General features: G+C 44.9%; 1 protein-coding gene across 8 annotated transcripts in view; it reads right to left on the bottom strand.

Moving 5' to 3' along the window:
• R3HDM2 (R3H domain containing 2) overlaps positions 1-16,755 on the bottom strand; it is a 152,525-nt gene that overhangs the window by 92,072 nt on the left and 43,698 nt on the right. The window contains exon 1 of one of the 8 annotated variants that reach the window (XM_075851998.1): positions 924-1,131. The exons of the other annotated variants lie outside the window; for them this stretch is intronic. The gene's annotated coding sequence lies outside the window, so the exon portion shown is untranslated. Of the gene's footprint in view, positions 1-923; positions 1,132-16,755 lie in introns of those variants that run through there. 8 annotated transcript variants of the gene reach the window in all.

The following is a 16,755-nucleotide window of genomic DNA, read 5'->3' as shown; positions in this document are numbered from 1 at the left end:
AAAACAGAAGCTAGACAAGGACTCCGCACATGGCAGGAGTTTAAAGACACATATGCGAGCAGGTAAAAGCAGCAACAAGGTGGGAAAAATGAAAATCACCGTACGCAATCTGTCAAATAGAAAATAATTGTCTGTTGGGAAATGTACGCAATATACAGTAAAATAACGCAGAATGGTATATCTTACCATGTGCATGATTATATTATACTGCAGGGCTTGGGAGCCTGAATAGCATATCTTCCTCAGCGAGCAGGAACATACATGTGCACACAACAGGCAGCATTTCCTGGAGCGGCTAAACAAGCGCGCTGGTCAGGGAAGGAGAACCTAAAATGCTGCATGTACATGAGAAACACAGGGTTGAAGGGATGGATTCCTTCAGTTTGGCAGTAGACCATGCAAACATCTGACGGTGGGAATCCCCTGTATGCCAAAGGCACATCAGTGACGCCATCGACTAAATGAATGGAGGGAGGGAGGGGTGAATGAATGAAAAATAATTAGCAGTCGATTTCATTAACCTGCATCGAGCTCCTTCTGCGCTAAGCACGGTTCCCTCAATATGTGACATGATCACCTATTGCAGAATACGCTCCCCACCATTAAGATATACAAGACTCACTGCAAGCTACACATACATCACACATTTCTAAGACCTTCAACTCTACGTGCAAAATTAAAACAAAAGCACAGGCCAAAAATTATGAGCATAAAAGTATACAAGCAAACGCAACACAGCATGGAGGGATCCACAGAATGACTCCCCCCGATGCGGATATACACTTCAATGTATTTATCGTCAGCAGGGTGGAAAGCATCAGATGGCCTCTTCATTGCGGACAGAGTTTATGAATGGGATAAAACAATCACTAAACAGGAAGGCACGGACAGACGACCGCTGCATACAAATCAGTTACACTCACCGTAGGGTGGGGGGGGGAAAGGGACTCAGTCTGACGAAAATCAGCTATTCCACCCTATGAAGGAGATCATCTTTGTGAGGCGCAGCAGCAGATTGATTTCAGCAATGATTCGGAAGCTGGATTATTTTCTCCCAAAAATGGCTCACATATCACCCCCTCCTCCTCCTTTTTGCTCTCCTTGTGAATGGAGTGCTATGGACTCTGGCTGCCTTTCCTTTGCCAAGATAATTGCTCTGACAAGCTGCTCTGAAGCAGGGCAGAGCCCAGCTGTTCCCATCCGCTGTCACACAGAGAGTTCTGCCAATAGTCGCGCACACAGCCACCCACACACACTCGCTCGCACTCCCTCTTGCTTCCATTCAAAACACTCTTTAATGGAACAACCTCCGCAGCTGCTTAAAGACCAAGCGTACCTTGCAGAATAGAGGAAAAACAGAAGAACAAGAACATTGTGGGCTATAAACCCTGAAATGACCACAGCGCCAACGAGACAAAGCACACACATAGGTCAACCTGGCATTGTACAAGCCTTTATTATTCTTCACCCATAAGAGATTTATGGTGGGCAATACTCTGAGGTAAACTGGCAATATACCATACTGACAGTATGCAAGTTCCAGGAACCACCGGTACCAGTCCCCAATATCAGAGTCCCCTGTAATTTGGTACAAATGTCTAAGGTATTGAGAGCAACTGCATCAGCTATGTGGCCCTCCAAAGTAGTGACCACAGTCCTCTGGACTCCTATGCAACAGATCTCTTCTGTTCCTATAGTCAAGACTGTGGGGATGCTCTGCTGAATGACAGAGGGCACACTGAGGGGGAAATCTGGAAAATGAAGCTCCGGGCTCAAAATATGTGCTCCTGGAAGACATCTAGCGGGCACAGTTCTACTTCATTCAGTATCATTAGGGCATCTGCAGCGTGTCCCATTATAAAAAAGGACCTGTCCAGCTTGCTGGTATTTTATCAAAGTAAACAAAAAATAAATTTGGCAACTGTATATTTTCTTTGATAGAGCTGTGTAAGGGCTTGGTTTTTTTTGCATGGGTTTTGAGCTGTAGTTTTTACTGGCGTATATACAACTTTTTGATCATGTTTTATTACATTTTTTTGAGAGGTCAGGTGACCCAATAGAATGCAATTCTGGCCATTTTTATTTTTAAAAAAATTCTTAACGGAGTTCATGCCGCATATTCACTAATGCTATAGTGTAATAGTTCAATCTTTTACGAATTACTAATTCGGTTTATTTTATTATTTTCTACATTACTTTAATCTCTTAAGTACACGGCCAATTTTGGCTTGGAGGACCAAACTATTTTTTTTACATTTCCCTCTTTGCATCCCGGCTCTCAAAACTTTCATTTTATGTCCGACGTAGCTGTAGGAGACTTTGTTTTTTGCAAGACGAGTTGTACTTTATGTATGCACATTTACATCATTGAATTTCTATAAATTATCTTGTCAAAAATGTAGAAAAAAAAAAAAAAAGCAGATCTGCTGCAGTTCTTAAATTTTTTTTGACACCATACACCGATCATAAATAACGTTATACATTTATTGTACAGGTTGCTATGGATGTAGCAAAACCAAATAGGAGTATATTATTTCATGTTTTGTTACTCATATTTTGAAAAGTTTATTTATAGTAAAAAAACAAAACGTATTTGTGTATTTTTTTTATTTAACAAAAAAAAAAAAAAAAAAAAAATGTATAAAATTTTTTTTTTATTTTTTTAAAATTCCAGAGAGGGATTTTTCATTTTGATTTACATTTTTGAACATTAATGTACTGGAATATATCTATATGCCAGTATATTAGCCTGTGTACTGATTGTACACAGGCAGTTAACGGCGGAGAGAAGGCGGCTGTGTATTACAGAAGTTACTGCCGTTGTCCCGCTCATCATGGCGCGCAGACACTGGCTGTCACAGGACAAGAATACTCTTCCTGATGCGCCAAGTACCCACCACTCAGGATAAGTATTCGAGTCCTGTGTCAGCAACCAGTTAAGTAAAAAAAAAAAAAAAAAAAAAAAAAAAAAAAACACAAAAAACGTATTTTCTTTTTTCCTAAAGTATTTAGTAAAATCTCGAAAAATAAAAATGTAACTATTTTATTTACTATTTTTGAGTTCCACTTGGGAACTTGAACAAGCGATTATTAGATCATTGGTACAATACAATACTAATGTAGGTCAGTGTATTTTGCCCCTCTGACAGGGTTTAATAGGAGGACAAATCGGTCAGACCTGGGGCCTTCGTTAGGCCCCCAGGCTGCTTTGACAACAGTTGGGAGCCCCGTGATGGTGTCACTCAGAATAAAGTGACGGGGGGGGGGGCTATTCACCAGGGCATGTAAGTCGCATTAGAGGCCAAGATCAGAGAACTCTGGTCCTGGACTTTTATCAAGGTATCAGTTATAACACAGCGGACATCTGCGGAATGACACCGACTGACACACATTTACATAAAATGCCGGTAAGGTGTTAAAGAGCAGAAGTCCATGCGTTTGGACTGATCAATGGATGGATATAATAAAACATACTGCATTACATTAAAGTATTTCTTCTCATACAACTTACACTGAGCCTCCTGTGTATTTTAATAAAGAATGGCTACTCATGAATGTTCGTCAAGGGTTTCACCTTCTCTAGCGATTTTAGTATCGATTTAGCAGCTCCCCTACATGCCAATAGCTGACTGGCCTCACGTGCCCTCATATACCATATTGAAAAACAATGAATGTGACTGGTTGAAAAGCCATCAAGTAGAGCTATAGACTTTAGACTCCTTTATAAACAAGCAAACCTGTAAAGGCTTATGCACTCGACCAAGCAGTGGACACAGGGTCCGTACAGCGGCACACGGAGTCCATATAGATCCATATTTTGGACTCATAGCAACGCTGTTTGCTACTGCATGGTGTTTGTGAGGCACTGTATTCTCCCATATTCTCATACACAATGGAGCTCTGTGAATAATAGTAGGACACAGCAGGCTATGGGAGCTGTATTATAGATCTGAGCAACACGGATTCATAATATTGTGTTGTGCATAAAGGCTTAACCCTTATTCACAGGACAGGGTTTCCCGGCCGTTCAAAAAACGTCCGTCACACGGCTGCAGTAGGAATGGACCCCTAATGGAGCTATTCGCACCACTGATTTTTTGACGGCCAAGGAAACCCAGCCGTCAAAAAATGGGACATGCCCTATTTTCGGCCGTTCTACCGGCCCCCATAGAAGTCCATGGGGCCGGGTAATACACGGTCATCACTTGAATGTGCTCCAAGTGACGGCAGTGTTCCGTCGCTCGCTCTCTCGCCTTCTCCTCCTCACAGTTTGAAGTGCATGTGAGGAGGAGGAGGGTATGTCTTTTGCTCCCTGTAGGAGCTTCGGCAACGCTGTTGCCAGGGATTGGGGATTCCGCTCCAGCAGAAGTCCCTGACTTCACGGTGTCCATATATGGACACAGCGAAGTCAGGGACTTCTGAAGCGGAATCCCCGGCGATGTGGCCAGGGATTCCGCTCCAGGAGAAGTCCCTGACTTCACCATCTGCATATATGGACATTACTACCTACGCAGGAAGGGGGGCCTGCGTGGAACCACCTAAGTGGGGGCGTCTGGGTGGCAACACCTACAGGGGGGGGGGTCTACGTGGCACCACGTACAGGGGGGTCTGCGTGGCACCACGTACAGGGGGTCTGCGTGGCACCACATACAGGGGGGTCTGCGTGGCACCACGTACAGGGGGGGCTGCGTGGCACCACGTACAGGGGGGGCTGCGTGGCACCACGTACAGGGGGGGCTGCGTGGCACCACGTACAGGGGGGGCTGCGTGGCACCACGTACAGGGGGGGCTGCGTGGCACCACGTACAGGGGGGGCTGCGTGGCACCACGTACAGGGGGGCTGCGTGGCACCACGTACAGGGGGGCTGCGTGGCACCACGTACAGGGGGGCTGCGTGGCACCACGTACAGGGGGGGCTGCGTGGCACCACGTACAGGGGGGGGCTGCGTGGCACCACGTACAGGGGGGGCTGCGTGGCACCACGTACAGGGGGGGCTGCGTGGCACCACGTACAGGGGGGGCTGCGTGGCACCACGTACAGGGGGGGCTGCGTGGCACCACGTACAGGGGGGGCTGCGTGGCACCACGTACAGGGGGCAGTGTGTGGCAAAAATTTACAAATGAAATTCATCCGATTTTAAAACGGACAGGGAAAAAAACGGATGCAAAATGGGTCAAAATCGGCAAATAAAAACGGCAACACGGCCCGGATGCAAACCGGTAGGGAAAACCAGACGATTTTATCGGCCGACACTCTGACCTTGTCGTGTGAATAAGGCCTTAGACCGATTCTATAGCAAGGAAAATTTGTCTATTTGAAACCTAAGGTATTCTGAAGTCCCAATTTTTCCCTCTAGCATCTAGCATTTACCTCTAGCAAAAACAAGTTTCACAAGTCCAATGCATATACAAAATATACTAAAGCTAAGGAGACTCAAAATACACAGCATAAGCGCCATTCAGATCATGTTATTGCCCTATGTTTATCTTGTAAGTCGGGTAAGCTCCTGATTTACAAGATAAGCGTTCATAGGGTTCCGTTATCCCAACGGAGACCAAAAGAGTGTCCTTTTGGCCCCTGTCAGGCTGGTATACATCTGTACATTTATTTTTTTTTGAAGGATAGAATATTGTAGAAGACTACACTATTCCATCCTGAGGGATCCCATAAAAAAAAACAACATTTTACACGGTATAGGTTTTTTTGTTGTTGTTTTTTTTTTTAACATGGAAGCCTGTGGGTGATGGATGCAACTGTAGGGCATCCATAAAAGGAACTTTTTATTCACCCATGCGACGTTTCAGCTCCTCAGAGCCTCTCTTAATGAATGCTAAAAAAAAAGTTCCTTTTTCTGGATGTGCTGCCTGAATCTCCCTTTTTTGCTATTGTAGAAGGTTGGATCCAGTCCTGTTGGGCTTGAACTCCTACCTCTACAAATTATTCTCGTGCCATTAACTCTTCATTTGTATTGACTGTATGGCAGCATCCGTCACAGGTATATGTTAAACGAATACCTCTGGGAGCTCTGGACATCACTGTGCATATATGGACATCACTGTCCATATATGGACAGTGTCGTCAGGAGCAGTGCTGTATTCGCCGGGCGGAGCGCTAGCTGATGCTCTGCTTGGGGACACTCGGTAGGAAACTCCTGACGTCACTGTCCATATATGGACAGTGAAGTCAGGAGCTTCCACACCGCTGAAGTCTCTGGGCAGAGTGCTAGTACATGCTCTGTCACAGGACTCCAGCCATGAGAAAGCTCCGCATATATGGACAGTAGCATCAGAAGTTTCTTATCGCTGAAGTCCACGAGCAGAGCATCAGATAGCGCTCTGCCTGGGGACTCCAGCACTGCTTCTAATGTCACAGTCCAAATATGTACATTGAGTTCAGGAATTGTCCCAGGGCCGGTCCACGGCCGACGTACCCCACTGTATGCCATACAGTGGGATACGTTGGGGCCTTTTGTCAAAGGTATACGTCGGGGTCTTTCCGACGTATACCTCTAACGGAAGGCCTAAACGTGATGTGAATAGGGCCATACTTGTATGACATTTTAAACCTATTAAAGCGATTATCAGGAATCAGAAAATACAGGATCCAATGAAGGATAGCGCTTAATGGATCCAGACTTTTTTCCGATTCTTGGTAGTTATTCGTGTGAGGTCTAGTATGCATGAGTCGGCAGACGGAAGTAGCGGTCACCTATACCTGCATTTCATGCCTCTCAGAGTTGCGCCTGATTGCACAACTCCACGTGGTGAGCATATTCATCACCTCTTTATTATCCTTCTACTGGGGTTTTATTACACTATGGAACACCCCTTGTGTTTTCGGGTATGTTCACACGCAGTAGCAAAATACGTCTGAAATTACGGAGCTGTTTTTCGCCTGAAAACAGCTTCTGATTTTCAGACGTTTTTAACAACTCGCGTTTTTTCGAGTTTTACGGGCGTTATTGGAGCGGTTTTTCAATGGAGTCCATGAAAAACGGGTCCAAAAACGTACCAAGAAGTGACATGCACTTCTTTGACGCGGCCGTCTTTTTACGCGCCCTCTTTTGAAAGCGACACGTAAAATTACACCTCGTGGGAACAGAACATCGTCAAACCCATTGAAAGCAATGGGCAGATGTTTGTAGGCGTAATGGAGCAGTTTTTTCAAGCGCAACTCGAGGCGTAAATCGCCCGAATTACGTCTGAAAACAGTGCGTGTGAACATACCCTTATTGTTCACATCTATCCGTGCAAAAGAGCAATAGAGCAAGAGGTCCGACTCAAGATACTGGACATTTCTACAGATCAAGGAAAAAAAACAAACACACACCTAGAGGTCCAAATCCCCAAACTGGGAGAGGTGAAGGTGCTGGGGCATTAGGCTGTATTTATAGGTTAAAAGGCATATTTGCAGTGATCTTACAAAAATATATATATTGTACAACATGCAAACAAAGCCTTGTTGTTAGCAGGTAAGATGGCTATCAAGACAGGCTTAATTAAAAAAATAAAACCGGATCGGTCAGATAAAAATGCTGCAGCTATATTCTTATATTGCTCCTAATACCCAAAAGGCACTACATTTTTTGGGATAATAGTACAGACCTGTAGCCGTAATATGCTGCCTTTACATAGGGCAGCATATTAAGCGGACAGGTCCACTTTAAAGTAGTTTGTAATACATCTAGTAGGTAAACAAGAAGTGTAGGACAGATGGCAGGGAGAAGGATTGCAAAATCAGACTACACAGGAGTCGTTTATGATCTGTTACTATGGAGACTCAGGTTTCTATAGGAGCTGTAGACACAAAACAGTAGAAAATCTTCAAGAGGATCCCCAAATTTGTTACATTTTTAGATGCACTAGAGAATTAAAACAAATGGTTGCAAAGGTGTACATCTCTCGCAGATAGATAGATAGATATATCTGTTCTTTATGCATGACCCAACGACTGGACCAATCTGCACCAAATTTGGCACCTACGAGAATCACACGCTTCCGAAGGTTTAGACCGGGTTTCAGCTCTCTATGACCTACCATTCTCAACATATTTACAAAAGCAAGTATGTCACCACTGGCTTCCACTGGCTTCCACATCAAGGACCTTCATATCACATCAGATGACCTGTATTAACCAATAGAAGCTCGCAGGTCCTTTATTCTTAGCCTCCCATACACACAGTATTAGACCAGGTTTCATAACAACCAAGTCATTTTTCTTTACTCGAAGCGTTAACTCGCCGTAAACAACCTGTACCTATACTGGATTTCAGCACTCTCAAATTGAACCCTTCATACCAGCCATGGCTCTAAAAAGAACCCTGTACTTTGACTTTATTGGATATGTTGGCTTCATATCCGTAGGAAATGACGTTTTTAACCCCTTAAGGACGCAGCCTAGTTTTGGCCTTAAGGCTCAGAGCCCATTTTTCAAATCTGACGTATTTCACTTTATGTGGTAATAACGTCGGAATGCTTAAACCTACCCAAGCGATTCGGAGATTGTTTTCTCGTGACACATTGGGCTTCATGTTCGTGGTAAAATTTGGTCGATATATTCAGTGTTTTTTGGTGAAAAATTGCAAAATGTAGAGAAAATTTTGAAAAAATAGCATTTTTCAGAATTGAAATGCATCTGCTTGTAAAACAGACGGTTATACCACCCAAAATAGTTACTAGTTCACATTTCCCATATGTCTACTTTAGATTGGCATCGTTTTTTGAACATTATTTTATTTTTCTTGGACGTTACAAGGCTTAGAACATAAACAGCAATTTCTCATATTTTTAAGAAAATTTAAAAAGCCTTTTTTTTAAGGTACCTCTTGAGTTCTGAAGTGGCTTTGTGGGGCCTTTGTATTAGAAACCCTGATAAAACACCCCATTTTAAAAACTAGACCCCTCAAAGTATTCAAAACAGCATTTAGAAAGTTTTTTAACCCTTCAGGCATTTCACAGGAATTAAAGCAAAGTGGAGGTGAAATTTGCAAATTTCATTTTTCTTGAATTTCAATATTATTCATTTTTTTTTTCTGTAACACAGAAGGTTTTACCAGAGAAACACTACTAAATATGTATTGTCCAGATTCTGCAGTTTTTAGAAATGTCCCACATGTGGCCCTACTGCGCTCGTGGACTAAAACACAAGCCCTAGAAGCAAAGAATCACCTAGTGCATTTTGAGTCCTCTTTTTTATTAGAATATATTTTAGGCAGCATGCCAGGTTTAAAGAGGTGTTGAGGTGCCAAAACAGTAGGAATCCCCCAATAGTGACCCCATTTAGGAAACTACACCCCTCAAGGAATTCATTTATGGTTGTTGTTACCATTTTGACCACACAGTTTTTTCACAGCACATATTTGAATTGGGCTGTGAAATGAAAAAAATTTCATTTTTTACAATAAAATGTTATTTGTGATCAAAATTTCTTATTTTCACAGGGAACAAAATACCCCATTTTGTTGCCCAATTTCTCCTGAGTGCAGCAATACCCCATTTGTGGCAATAAACTGCCGTTTGGGCCCATTGGAGGCCTCAGAAGGGAAGGAGCGCTGTGTGTTCTTTGGAGTGCAGATTTTGCTGGTTTGGTTTTCAGGTGCCAAGTCGCATTTGCAGAGCCCCAGAGGTATCAAAGCTATGGAAACCCACCAGAAGTGACCCCATTTTGGAAACTACACCCCTCAAGGAATTCATTTATGGGTAATGTGACCATTTAGACCCCATAGTTTTTTCACAGAACTTATTTGAATTGGGCTGGGAATGCAAAAAAATTTTTTTTTTTCAAATAATATGTCGTTTTGGCTGAAAATTTCTTATTTTCACAAGAAACAAAATACCCCATTCTGTTGCGCAATTTGTTCTGAGTGCCGCAATACCCCATTTGTTGTGATAAACTGCCGTTTGGGCCCATGGGAGGGCTCAGAAGGAAAGGACCACCATTTGGCCTACTGGGGATTTTCTAGTGCGAAGTAATGTATGCAGAAGCACCTGAGGTACCAGTACAGTTGAAACCCGCAAGAAGGGACCCCGTTTTAATAACTACACCCTTAAGGCATTCATCTAGAGTTGTAGTGAGCATTTTGACCAGAGACCTACACCCCATAAACTGTAATGTGGGTTCTCCCGGGTATGGCAATACCCTACATATGGCTGTTATCAGCTGCCTGGACACACAGCAGGGCTCAGAGGGGAAAGACGAAGGGGGATAAGCTGTGCGGAGTGCATCAGGGTAAGTAAAATTGGGGTAAATTATAAACCAAGGGATGTATGATAAATTTTAAAACTGACTTTCATACAGAGCTCTGGTTATTCGGGACACGTGTCACATTGATATATTGTGTCATCCCTTATCGCCCTCTTATAGCAGACTTTGCACCTCTTTTGACTTTTTCCCTTCTTGCCAGTTTGGGGAACTTCCCCTGGAAAGTGTTGCCGTCTTGGTACGATGCGTGTGGCCCCGCTTCCAGAAGTACTGGGTGCCCCCAATTCTTGGTCCCTAAAGATTAGGTTCTTGATAATCACCTCTTGAAATTCCAGGAAAGTTCCCGTCTGGCCTGCACATCGACGTAGCACGTACGCATTGTACAATGCCATCTGTATGATGTGCCCGGTCAGCTTCTTATACCACACCGCATGGCGCTGTAGGGCTTCAGGATTTGATCTTACAAGTCCATCCCTCCCATGTACCCATTGTAGTCCAGGATGCAGTCTGGTTTGGGGGTGGCCTTTCCTTCATATAGCCTAAACCTGTAGGTATACCCGGATGCACTCTCGCAGCTTATACATCTTCACGCCATACCTTGCCCTCTTACCCGGCAGGTACTGACGGAATTGAACCCTCCATTTAAAATGTACCAGGGACTCCTCAATAGAAATACACGTCTCGGGGGTGAATACTTGGGAAAACCGGGCACTGGAACGGTCTAATAGGGGTCTCCGTTTATACAAACGGTCAAAACTGGGGTCATCTCGGGGTGGGCACGGCTCATTATCAGTATAATGTAAGAAGCGAAGTATTGCCTCATTTATTAATTTTTTTTAGGTTCCAGTTCAGTTCTGAAGTTGCTTTGAGGGGCCCATATATTAGAAACCCCTATCAAACACCCCATTTTAGAAACTAGACCCCTCAAAGTATTCACAACAGCATTTAGAAAGTTTATGAACCCATTAGGTGTTTCACAGAAATTTAGAGCAAAGTAGAGGTGAAATTTAAATTTTTTTTTTTGTCAGAAAATCCTCTTTATACCATTTTTTTTATAACACAAAAGGATTTATCAGAGAAACGCAACTTAATACGTATTGCCCAGATTCTGCAGTTTTGAGAAATATCCCACATGTGGCCCTAGTGCGGTAATGGACTGAAGCACCGGCCTCCGAAGCAAAGGAGCACCTAGTGGATTTTGAGGCCTCTTTTTTTATTAGGCACCATGTCCGGTTTGAAGAGGTCTTGTGGTGACAAAACATTGGGAACCCCCCAAAAGTGACCCCAATTTGGAAACTAGACCCCTTGAGGAATCCATTGTAGTTTTCTTGGGGTGCATGCAGCTTTTTAATCAGTTTTTATTCTATTTTTAGGTGGCGTGGTGACTAATAAACTGCAATTCTACTATTGTTTTTTTATTCTTTTTTTTTTTTACTGCGTGCACCGTGCGCTATAAATGACATATTCACTTTATTCTGCGGGGCGATAAGAAGATTACGGCGATACCAGATGTTTATAGTTTTTTTTAATGTCTTATGGCGTTTGCACAATAAAATACGTTTTGTAAACAATCATTTACTTTTTGTGTTACCTTATTCTAAGAGCCAGAACGTTTTTATTTTTCAATCAATAAAGCCGTGCGAGGACTTATTTTTTGCGTAACGAACTGTAGTTTCGATCAGTACCATTTTTAGGTACATGCGACTTTTTGATCTCTTTTTATTCAATTTTTTGGGAGGTGAAGTGACCAAACAATTGTGATTGTGGTTCGGTTTATTATTATTTTCTTTTACGGCGTTCACCGTGCGGGATAAATAACGAAATAATTTTGTAGTTCAGGCCGTTACGGACGCGGCGATACCAATTATGTATAGTTTATTTGTTTGTTTATATATTTTTATTAATAATAAATGACTGATAAGGGAAAAAGGGGGATTTTTACTTTTAATACTTTTAAAACTTTTATTTTCTTATTTTTACACATCTTTTTTTAACTTTTTTTTTTACTGTATTACTTTGTCCCACTAGGGGACTTGAGGGCAGGAGGCCCTGATCGCTATTCTAATACACTGCACTACATGCGTAGTGCAGTGTATTAGAACTGTCAGCTACTCACTGACAGCAAGCATAGTGGGTCCTGACGTTGTCAGGACCCACTAGGCTTCCGCCTATGGCATAGCCGGACGCCATTGTTTGGTGTCCAGTTGCCATAGTCACCATCGCCGGCCGCTATCGCGTAGCAGGCCGGCGATGGCAGCTTAACCCCTAAAAAGCCGCGATCTCTATAGAACGCGGCTTTTAAGGGGTTAATCAGCGGGGACACAGCGATCGGTCCCCGCTGTAGGAGCTGTGACATCTGCTGAACAAGACAGCAGCTGTCACAGCTCCTGTATGTGTCGGGAGGACGGCCGAAACGGCCGTTACTCCCGAGACGTACTATTAGGTCATGGAGCGCGAACGATACAGCTGCCATGACCTAATAGTACGTCCAGGAGCGGGAAGGGGTTAACCACAGCTATTTTAAAAAAAAAAATTATATATTTATTTTTTTTAAATGGATATAAAAGGAAAGCGCTACTCAAAAGGAAGGGATAAGCAGGGTAATGGAGTAAATTTATTTGCAAAAACGGCAACGTGTTTCAACGCAGAACCTGCGTATTCATCATGCGAAAAGATAATAACATAACAAAACAAACAGCTCATATGCACATGTGGATTTAGGGGGAGGAGATTAAAGCAAAACCGCCAAACAAGGCAATCAATTTAAACAAAGCAACTGTAAAGAATCTGCCAGACACAACTTCTGTGTCGACGCCCATAGGTAATCAGTCTGCACCTGCTTCTATGTCTGTGAGACTGACTCCATCTTCCACCACCGAGGATGGCAGGCTTAGGAGTGGGAGAGCCTATCACAGCCTGGCCAGACGGAGCTAGCTCCCACCCTCCGTCTATTTATACCTGCCTTTCCTGTTCCTCCTTTGCTTGCGATTCTTCTCTGCTGGTTTCCTGGCCCTGCTGCAGCTTCTTGAACTTCTGATCCTCTGCTTGTGTTTGACCTTGGCTTTACTGACGACTCTTCTGGTCTGCGTTTTTGTACCGCGCTCATCTCCTGGTTTGACTCGGCTCGTTCACTTCGCTTGTTGCTCACGGTGTCCCCGTGGGCAACTTCCCCATTCCCTGGCTTCTTTGTACCCTTGTCTGTTTGTCTGTCATGCACCTATTGAGTGTAGGGACCGTCGCCCAGTTGTACCCCGTCGACTAGGGTGGGTCGTTGCAAGTAGGCAGGGACTGAGTGGCGGGTAGATTAGGGCTCACTTGTCTGTCTCCATACCCCGACATTACATAATCACAAGCCCATATACCTAGTCTACCCTGGTCCCTGACACTACTATGGACCCCCTTGAGACCCTGGCTCAGCAAATGCAGGGCCTCTTCCTACAGGTCCAGGCCCTGGCTCAGAGGGACAACCAGCCTGATGCTACCCTGGTAGTGCCCCTCACCTCACCTCTTGAACCCCACCTCAAGTTGCCTGACCGGTTCTCAGGGGACCGGAAGACTTTTCTCTCCTTTCGGGAGAGTTGTAGGCTCTATTTTCGCTTAAAGCCCAACTCCTCTGGTTCTGAGAGCCAGCGGGTGGGTATAATCATGTCCCGGCTCCAGGACGGGCCCCAAGAATGAGCCTTCTCCGCTGGCTCCTGACGCCCCTGAACTTTCCTCCGTTGATCTTTTCTTTTCTGCTCTCGTGCTCATTTATGACGAGACTGACAAGACTGCCTTTGCCGAGAGTCAGCTGGTGACCTTACGTCAGGGTAAGAGACCTGTTGAGGAGTATTGTTCTAACTTTAGGAAGTGGTGCGTAGCTTCTCGGTGGAATGACCCTGCCTTAAGGTGCCAGTTTAGATTGGGTCTGTCGAACGCCCTGAAAGTCCTGCTAGTTAACTATCCCTCTTCTGACTCCCTAGATCAGGTTATGGCTTTAGCGGTACGACTTGACCGACGTCTCAGGGAACGACGACTTGAACGGGTTTGTGTTTTCTCCTCTGACTCCCCCATGATGCCTCCTGAGGTTCCGTTGCTTCGTTCTTCCACGGAAGACTCGGAGGTACCTATGCAACTCGGGGCCTCCGTGTCCCCCCAACAACGTAGAGAGTTCTGCAGGAAGAATGGTCTCTGCTTCTACTGTGGGGATGACAAGCATCAAGTGAACAACTGTCCTAGGCGTAAGAATAAGCAGCCGGAAGAACTTCCGCGCCTAAGTGACCATCGGGGAGGTCACTTGGGCGCACAGGTATTTCCCGTAAATATGAAACCTAATAAAATCTTGCTTCCCTTTCAGGTCTCTTTTGGTGGTAGGTCTGCTACCGGCAGTGCCTTCGTGGATTCAGGGTCTTCTGCTAATATTATGTCTGTGGAATTTGCTATGTCTCTAGCGATGCCATTGATTGATTTACCTAAACCTGTCCCGGTAGTGGGTATCGACTCCACTCCTCTTGCTAATGGCTATTTTACACAGCATACCCCTGTTTTTGAACTCTGTTGGCTCCATGCATTTGGAGCAGTGCTCTGTACTGGTGATGCAGGGATTATCGTCCGATTTGGTTTTAGGCCTTCCCTGGTTGCAGTTGCATAATCCCACGTTTGACGAAAACTGTGGATCTTACCAAATGGGGTAATGAATGCATGACGTCATGTTTTTCTGTTAATTCTATTTCTCTCCCTGAGGAGGTGAACACTCTACCAGAGTTTGTTCAGGACTTCGCTGATGTTTTCTCTAAAGAGGCCTCCGAAGTGTTACCACCTCATAGAGAATACGATTGCGCAATTGATTTGGTACCAAGAGCGAAGCTTCCTAAGGGTAGGATATTTAATCTCTCTTGTCCCGAACGTGAAGCCATGAGAGAGTATATCCAGGAATGCCTGGCCAAGAGTTACATTCGCCCCTCTACTTCTCCAGTAGGTGCTGGCTTCTTCTTCGTAGGGAAGTAGGATGGTGGTCTTAGGCCACGCATTGACTACCGAAACTTGAATAAGGTCACTGTAAGGAACCAGTATCCCCTTCCTTTGATTCCTGATCTCTTCAATCAGGTTCAGGGGGCCCAATGGTTCTCTAAGTTTGATCTACGAGGGGCTTATAACCTTATCCGCATCAAAGAGGGGGATGAGTGGACGACTGCGTTTAACACGACCGAAGGTCATTTCGAATACCTCGTCATGCCCTTTGGGTTGTGTAATGCTCCCGCGGTCTTCCAGAATTTCATAAATGAGGTTTTAAGAGACTACCTGGGGGTATTTCTTGTAGTGTACCTTGATGACATACTTGTGTTTTCCAAGGACTGGTCCTCCCACATTGAGCATGTCAGGAAGGTGCTCCAGGCCCTTCGGGAAAACAAACTGTTTGCCAAGACCGAAAAATGTGTGTTTGGGGTGCAGGTGATACCGTTTTTGGGTCAAATCCTCACTCCTCATGAATTCTGCATGGACCCCACCAAGTCCAGGCTGTGGCGGAATGGGTCCAAACTGCCTCCCTGAAGGCGTTACAGTGCTTCCTGGGGTTCGCTAATTATTACAGGAGATTTATTGCTAACTTCTCGGTCATCGCCAAGCCTCTTACGGATCTCACTCGCAAAAGGTGCTGATCTCCTCCACTGGCCTCCTGAGGCTGTCCAGGCTTTTGCGGTCCTTAAGAAGTGCTTTATCTCGGCCCCAGTGCTGGTTCAGCCCAACCAAATGGAGCCATTTATCGTGGAGGTTGACGCGTCCGAGGTGGGAGTGGGGGCTGTCTTGTCCCAGGGTACCAGGTCCCTCACCCATCTTCGCCCCTGTGCCTACTTCTCCAAGAAGTTTTCACCCACTGAGAGTAACTAGGATATTGGCAACCGCGAACTCTTAGCCATTAAATGGGCATTTGAAGAGTGGCGCCACTTCCTGGAGGGGGCTAGGCACCAGGTAACGGTCCTTACCGACCACAAGAATCTGGTTTTCCTAGAATCTGCCCGGAGGCTCAACCCGAGACAAGCTCGATGGGCGTTATTTTTTACCAGATTCAACTTTTTGGTCACCTATAGGGCTGGGTCTAAAAATATTAAAGGCTGACGCACTGTCGCGTAGCTTCATGGCCAGCCCTCCTTCGGAGGAAGATCCTGCTTGTATTTTGCCTCCAGGTATAATAATTTCCTCTATTGATTCCGATTTAGTCTCGGAAATTGCGGCTGATCAAGGTTCAGCTCTCGGGAACCTTCCTGAGAACAAGCTGTTTGTTCCCCTGCAATTCCGGCTAAGGGTACTTAGGGAAAATCATGACTCTGCACTATCTGGCCATCCAGGCATCCTGGGTACCAAGCACCTCATTGCCAGAAACTATTGGTGGCCTGGGTTGCTCAAAGACGTTAAGGCCTACGTCGCCGCTTGTGAAGTTTGTGCTAGGTCCAAGACTCCCAGGTCCCGACCAGCGGGCTTACTATGTTCTTTGCCCGTTCCCCAGAGACCTTGGACCCATATCTCCATGGATTTCATCACTGATTTGCCTCCATCTCAAGGCAAGTCGGTGGTGTGGG

This window comes from Rhinoderma darwinii, chromosome 2 (assembly GCF_050947455.1).
Source record: "Rhinoderma darwinii isolate aRhiDar2 chromosome 2, aRhiDar2.hap1, whole genome shotgun sequence".
NCBI classification, from domain to species: domain Eukaryota; kingdom Metazoa; phylum Chordata; class Amphibia; order Anura; family Rhinodermatidae; genus Rhinoderma; species Rhinoderma darwinii.
Note: the sequence above shows the minus strand (reverse complement) of the source record. Positions and strands in the feature narration are given on the sequence as shown.